Source organism: Sturnira hondurensis, unplaced genomic scaffold, assembly GCF_014824575.4.
Source record: "Sturnira hondurensis isolate 20B ecotype Veracruz unplaced genomic scaffold, ASM1482457v3 Scaffold0014430, whole genome shotgun sequence".
Taxonomy (NCBI): domain Eukaryota; kingdom Metazoa; phylum Chordata; class Mammalia; order Chiroptera; family Phyllostomidae; genus Sturnira; species Sturnira hondurensis.
The window spans coordinates 2,107,492-2,114,639 of NW_028087061.1; the positions used below are offsets into that span (position 1 = coordinate 2,107,492).

The 7,148-nt window shown below is 38.5% G+C and overlaps 1 protein-coding gene across 1 annotated transcript in view; it reads right to left on the bottom strand.

Moving 5' to 3' along the window:
- Window positions 1-5,456, bottom strand: part of KCTD20 (potassium channel tetramerization domain containing 20) — a 30,736-nt gene extending 25,280 nt beyond the window's left edge. The window contains exon 1 of the mRNA XM_037063304.1: window positions 5,293-5,456. The gene's annotated coding sequence lies outside the window, so the exon portion shown is untranslated. The remainder of the gene's footprint in view (window positions 1-5,292) is intronic.
- Between the last annotated feature and the right edge of the window lie 1,692 nt (window positions 5,457-7,148).

Sequence of the window (7,148 nt, forward strand, 5' to 3'; positions counted from 1 at the left end):
TCTGCTAATGTTTAGGTAATAAATTGAAATTACAGTGGAATTGGGTAAGAGTTTGATTTGAACTGAGTACAATCAACCCTCATCTGAAGTTAAGTGACTTAGAGGTCCTCTCACAGCAACTATTTAAACAGAAAAGATTCTAGAGTGTCCATTATCAGCGTAGGGTGGTTCTATGTCCTGGCCTCAGAACTGGGGCTTGGATCACAGCCCCAAAATTGTGAAACTTACATAGTAGTCATGAAGTAAATCTGACCTAAACAGGGAGGTAACATAGCATAATGGTAACAGTTATAGACTCCGAAGCCAAAAGTCTGGGTTTGAAGCTTTGCTCCACTATTTTTTAGCTGTGTGATTGTAGGAAAATTTCCTACCCTCTTTCCTCAGTTTCCTCAATGGTAAAATGGGGGGTACTAATGGCACCTACTTTATAAAGTCTTTGAGTATTAAATAACATTTACAAAGTAGTTAAACAATATATGGCACACAAAATGAGTTAAATCAATAAAATAAATCCATCTGGATTTCAGATGTAATGTTTGAGGTAATCTGACATATTGAAGAATCTCAGCCGGTTGATATGTGATTACAAAATGTGTCCTCGAGTAATTGAGTTTAAGTTTGATTATTATTACTTTAGAGATAAAAGAAAAATTGGCTAAGTTTGAAAAGAGTGTTGCAATGTTAAAGAACACCTTGAAATATGTTAGATTCATAAGTTTACATTTTGAAGATTTAGAGTTTTTTGAGTACTTAAAGATTTGCTTGTAGGCCACTGAAGTACTAAAACAAGAGAAGAAATTAAGATTATTGTTATGTTGACTGTTGTCATTTTTTTAGTTGACAATATAACCCACATTAAAAGACTAAAAAAAGTTTTAGAATAATAACTAAAATGGCATGACCCAATAAATTAAATAAAAAAATGAATAACTAAAATAGCATGAAACAGTATTGACATGTTAGATTTTTAAAAAGGCAGGTTGAAATAATAAATATATTCATAGAAAAAAGATTGAAAATATTATTTTCTCTTAATTGTAGGCTCATAAGTGATTTTATTTTTAAATTGTGTTTTATTGAATATTCCAAAGTCTCTAAAATGAGTGTTATTTCTTCAAAAATGAGAAAAAGAAATGTATCTCTAAACACAAGGGACTCTTCAAGAAAATGCTGGAATTGTTTTCTTTTAATAAAAGCTTAGAACAAAGAAAAATTAAAAAAAAACAAAACCCTTTATACAGATGCTCAGAGAAGATTCTGCTGAATGAGGACTATTTTCAATTCCATTTTTTTCTATTAAAATGTTAGAATATTTCAACTCAAAAAAAAAAAAGAAAAAGAAAAGCTTAGGACAGTTTAGGATAGTTATGGCAGCCCTATCAAACTAATACACAGGTGACAGCTGCCAAAATTACATTTCACTCTCTCCTACCAAGAAGAGATTTAAGACAAATATATGGAAGGAGCCTAATATGGTTTTACGGTATAGACTGTGATCTTCCCATAAGAGCTATTTTATTCTAAGGAAGTTGGAAATTTCTTTTAATAATCTCAACAATTTATTTTCACTTTCCTCTATAATTTTAATAACCATATTTTACACTTGTATAGCATGCAATTATTTCATTCATATTTCTTACTTCATCTGGTCCTTACGGCTTTCTCTATGAAACAAATGGGAATGTAGTAACAGAGACAAGTGAAACCAAATCCTCTGGCCTGGGTTTCAGATCTTTCCACTGTAGCTCAATGCTTTCCAAACTTGTAATGAGGCTCCCTATTTTAGTAAGAACAGAGACAGTTTACTTTATACAATACTTATCAGAAGCCCTTACAATTTCAACAGTGGAAAGATCTGAATCTGAAGAAAACAGTATCTTCCAATAAAGTAAATTATAATATTTTTAAAAACAATGCATAGCCAGCCTTTCCGGAGAATGTCCAGTATCTCAGGCACCGTTGTAAGTGCTTTACAAGGATTAACTCAATCCTCACAACTCTCTGAGGTAGGTGGGTACTATTACAAGCACTATTTCAGAGACACAGACACTGATGAGTACTTTATCCAAGTCAGTAAATGAAGGAGCTAGGATTTGAAACCAAGGAAAGACTGACTCCAAATCCCACTTTTTAAACTACTACCCCATTAAGTACAGCTGACCCTTGAACAATGCAGGTTAGGGGCATGACCTCTCACACTGTACAAACTGTATAAGCCTCCGAATACTCAAATTCCCAAACGTGGACCTGACCCTTGGATAACACAGGCTTAAACTGTGAGGGTCAACAAACTGCAATCATTTGAAAAAAATTCCATATATGTGAAACCGTATAGTTAAAGCCCAGGTTGTTCAAGAGTCAACTATATAATGAGGGCGCTATTGAGCATAATCTCCATGGCTTTGGAGTCAGCCAGATTTAAGTTTGAACACTGACCACATACTAGGTTTATGACTTTTGGCAAGCTTAAGCTTGTTGTGTCTTAGATTCCTCAGTTATAAAATGGAGATAAATAAAATGAGATGACAAACATAAAAGCTTTTAGTATAGCATCTGGTATATAATAATGTCTATGAATTAATAAATCTTTACTACAGTATTTCTAATTCTGCTTTTCATGAATATAAAAGAACAATCCAACAATGTCTAATTTGGGGGCTCTAAGCAAAAATATCAAAAGGTTCTCTTCTTTCCTTCCCACTATTCCAGAAATGCATATACTGTTCCAATAATCTCACTTCCTATAGGAACATCAGGATATACTGAATCATGTTAATAGTTACATCAGTCTTATATCCTGTCTCCCACAGAGATACCTAATAATTTTGGTAAGAACAGTATAGTTATGTGACAACTTCAAAAGATTCTGGACATTGCTCAAATGTCTAACATAATAGAAATTAATCAATGTACTTAACCTTTACTGAATCTTTAAAAAAACATCTCTTGGGATTATAAGAAAACTACCTCTTTGCTCTTATTTTTCCTTTTACTATTTATTTCAAGCTTCAGACAGAGTTCCTTATTTTAGTATTCCCACTCTTCATAATTTATATGGTTCGATCACATTCTCCTTCAATCTCCATTTTCCCCAAATAATCCTGCTTTTGTAGTCATGTAAAAGTCTCTCCATTTTCTTCATCTCCTCATAACTTAATTTCTTTGAACCTTTCTTCCATTTTTGCAATATCTTTCTTGAGATGACTATTGGGAAGAACACTGGCTAGAAGCCAGGAATCCTCACTCTGCCATCTCATCTCTCAGATTCTTTATCTGAAAAATGAGAGGATTGCAGTAGATAAATTTGTAATAGGCCTCCTTATATCTCTAAGCTTTATATTTTCATGACTCTGGGTATTCCAACTAGAAATCAATCATTTTCCAAGTATTTCCCTAAATTTTTTAATCCAGTTAGCCAAGGAGGGGCCCAGGCTTGTTCAGACGTAATCAGGAAGCCCAGGACTACAAAAGGAAAGGCGTTTTATGAATCAACAGAAAAAGATGGATTAAGAAGAGAAATCAGACATTAAAAGGATACTAAAGAAAGAAAAAAGGTCAGAAACACATAGCAGAACTCTAACCTCATCCCTATGCATTTATTTGAAGAGGAACTAAGAAAACAGAAAAAGCTTTTGGCAGCAGAGGAGGTGATCCTGCCCTGCCTCAAGGGAGCAATGTAACTCTGTGCCATCTCTCCAATGTTGCAGCTAAAAGAGCCTACCACAGTGCTTTGCACAAAACAGGCATTGCTCGCGTATTTAATGAGGGAACTAAAGGCTCTCATAAGTGCCACTGGTACTGCTACATGCCAGGAAATCTGAGAGCTCAGGGCCACGGGAATTACACAGCAGTGGCTGGCCTGGTTCTAAGGGAAGGAGACTTAGTTGAGAGTGGGAAATTAGGCATAATGGCATTGCTGGTCTGCTAATATTGAAAGTAGCCTTCAGAGGGGAAAAGCACAGATTATATAGGTACTGGCTATCGCTAAACACCAAGGCGGTATTAGAAATATGTATGAATTCATTTCCTACCCTGGTGTGAGTCCAAGAAAACACTTATTTTTTCTGAAGTTCCCTTCCTTGGCTTATGTCTGTTTAGTGGGCAGGGGAGAATAAAACAACAAAGGGATAAGGGAGCTTGGGCTGTTCAAAAAATCCTCAGGCCAGCTCTATGGTTGTGTTGCTCAAAGTGTGGTCCCTGGATCACCAGTAACAGACCGAAGGATGGTGCTTGCTTCAAGTGCATAAGCAGGCACCCATCACAGATCTCTACAATCAAATTTCTGGGAGTGGTACTGGCATTTTTAAGGAGCAAATTTAGAATTACTGTTTGAGAATTACTGTGCCAGAATTTGAGGGAGGGACAGAGCTGAGGGTGAAGATCTTTGACTCTGGCTTCGTCATATTCCACTATTACTATAACTCTTCGTTTTGGGAGCCATAAAAAAAACCCCTCAATTTCTCAGGTAACAGTTGCAGCTTGCTGGCTGTTAGCAGCCAACAAGGGCATAGTGAATGGGCCTGGAAAATGCATTTTCACGAACTAGTTAAACAGTTCCTCCACAGCCTTGTTTATCCTATAGTTTGCTCACCGGTTTATCAATAAACCGGTTCAACCCCGGAATTTTCTGAGAGTCACCGCAATTCCGGAACAGAAGAGGTTTTCTGATAGTGTAGAGCTAGGTATGGAAACCTGAAGACACTGTCTGCTATAAAAAGTGAGGTTTTATCTAAAAGAAAAAGACCTGGTAAGGCTCTCCCAGCTCTTTTGCAGGCAGAACCACTGATAAAAGCTAGTTGTTTGTGGGTGGCAGAAAAGGAAGACTGAAGCAGGGGTGAATAAAGCGAGCAAAATGCACTCTCTGCTCGAGTTTAGGAGCCCGACCAACTACATAATTTTTAATGAGTTCATTTAATTGCCAGAAAAGAATCGTGTCCGCAAATGTCTTATCAATAAACATTCCGAAGTTCTCCTCATTTCTGGAGGGATAAAAACACCAAGGGCCTTCAAGAACCAGACAAGTTATACACTTCAGCTGTCCCCACGACTGTATTTACGACTTCCATACAAACACTTCCCGCGATCTTCAGACCTCACCCTCCCCTCCGCACGAAAACAGGCGCCCAGGACCCATTCGCCGACATTTTTCCTCTCGATGATTTCAATCCCGGAGCCTTTTCACAGGGGATGGGGGGGGAGGGTCGGACCGGAGGACTTCCGCCCGAGCGGCCTCCCGAGGAGTCAGCCCCCGACACAAAGGCAAATCTCGGGACCACGCCTGCCGCCACTTACCTGCCGCTCCCCACAGCGATCTGGTACCAGGGGACCGAATTCGTGGGGGACACGCTCGAGCAGACCACAAAGGGAAAAGCCGCCACGGAGACCGCCCGTGCCGCAGCGGCGCGCGCCCCCTGCCCTGGCCGGCGCGGCCACGCGGCTGAATCACCCAGCACTTCACGTTAAGAGTCCCCTCGACGCGGGGCACGCCGGGAAAGCTGAGCTCTAGGCTGTGGCCCCATGGTGGAGGGTGTCGCTTTTCCTTCCTGGGACGTACCCACCTGTTATAAGGAGGGCGGTCTCATGCGTGCACCGCCAGGGTGGATTCCATTTCTGGGCTGCGGATACCCTCTTTCAATTATTGAAGGTATAAAATGGAAAAGTTGGTAATCTGAGTGTAAAACTCAAGTAGCCCAGGACAGCTAAAGCTTATAGAAAGTTGTGGAGCCCGATCTCTTCTCCCTGCATTTGAAAGAAGGTAGTAAGAACAATGGAATTGTTTAAACACGTTTTTCCTGGAACACTCTATCCTGGTTATGCATTCTGATCTAAAAAGGGCGGAAAAACACATTTTTCTCAAACGTTGACTTTAATGAAATTAGATGCTATAGCAAAGTTGATTTACAAACTTTAAGTCAACTGAAAGCAAATTATTGGAAAACTGGTTGTTTTATGAGGAAAATATTTCAACATCTAAAAAGCCCTATAAAACTAGTGCTGACAAACATAAAAGGAAAGAAATAGTGTTGATCCTGTCAAGACTTTCTAATGGCTTTTATGCTTTTTGAAAGTTATCACGGGCCCTGGCTGGTGTAGCTCAGTGGGTTGAGCTTGGGCCTGTGAACCACACGATCACGGTTCGATTCCCAGTCAGGGCACATGCGTGGGTTGCAGGCCAGTTCCCAGCAGCAGACTCATAAGAGGCAACCATACATTGATATTTCTCTCCTTCCCTTCCTCTCTAAAGATAAATAATTAAAATCTTTTAAATATATATATATATATATAACTATTTTTAAAAAAGAAAGTTATCATACTAATTAAATAAAATGTTATACTGGTTATGCAAACTATTTTTAAAATGTTGAAAACCATATAAGTTAATAATAGCATGATTTCTTAAATTCTGAGTCAACTTTTTTTGTTACAAAAGTCTCTAAAAACTAATTTGGGGGCTAAGATTAGGATCAGAGTTGAAATATCAGTAATATGAGAAAATAGTTTGACTCTCATTCCAATAGGTTGCAAATGGTTGCTGGGCATTTATATAGCAAAACTGCATTTTCAAGGTGAGCAACATTAATTTTAAAAAACTCAAAATGTTTTCATTATAATTTGATCATAGTGGCCTAGAGGTCATTCCCCATTTCTCTTTCACTTCACTTTAAATGACTGTAAAGCATCCAGTACTGTGTTTGAATCAGGATGGGCTAGGTTATGATGCTGCACTAGTCACCTGAAGGGCAGGTGATTATAGGGCAGCTTACCTCCAAGTGGTAACTCAGCAGTCTCAGCAGCTTCCATCTCTGGCTCTGTCAACCCAACACTAGATTGGAGAAAGAGCTTGATTGGAGAATCCTGCCAAGGCTTTTCTTTGTCTCATCCAGGACATTTCACTTCTGCTGACATTTCATTGGCCTGAACTAGTTACATGGCTCAGCCTGATTAAGAAGGCTGGGAGGTATCACTTCCTGTGTGCCTGGGGAAGAGGAACGTGAAAAGTGGTCTGGTGAACACATAGTATTGTGTCTGCCACAGTGTTCAATAGTAAAAATAAATAGAAGTAATTTGAGTTGAAAAAATAAATATAGATTATAAAAAATATATAAGTAATTTAGTTGAAAAGTTTGGATCCTTTTTATAGGATCCAA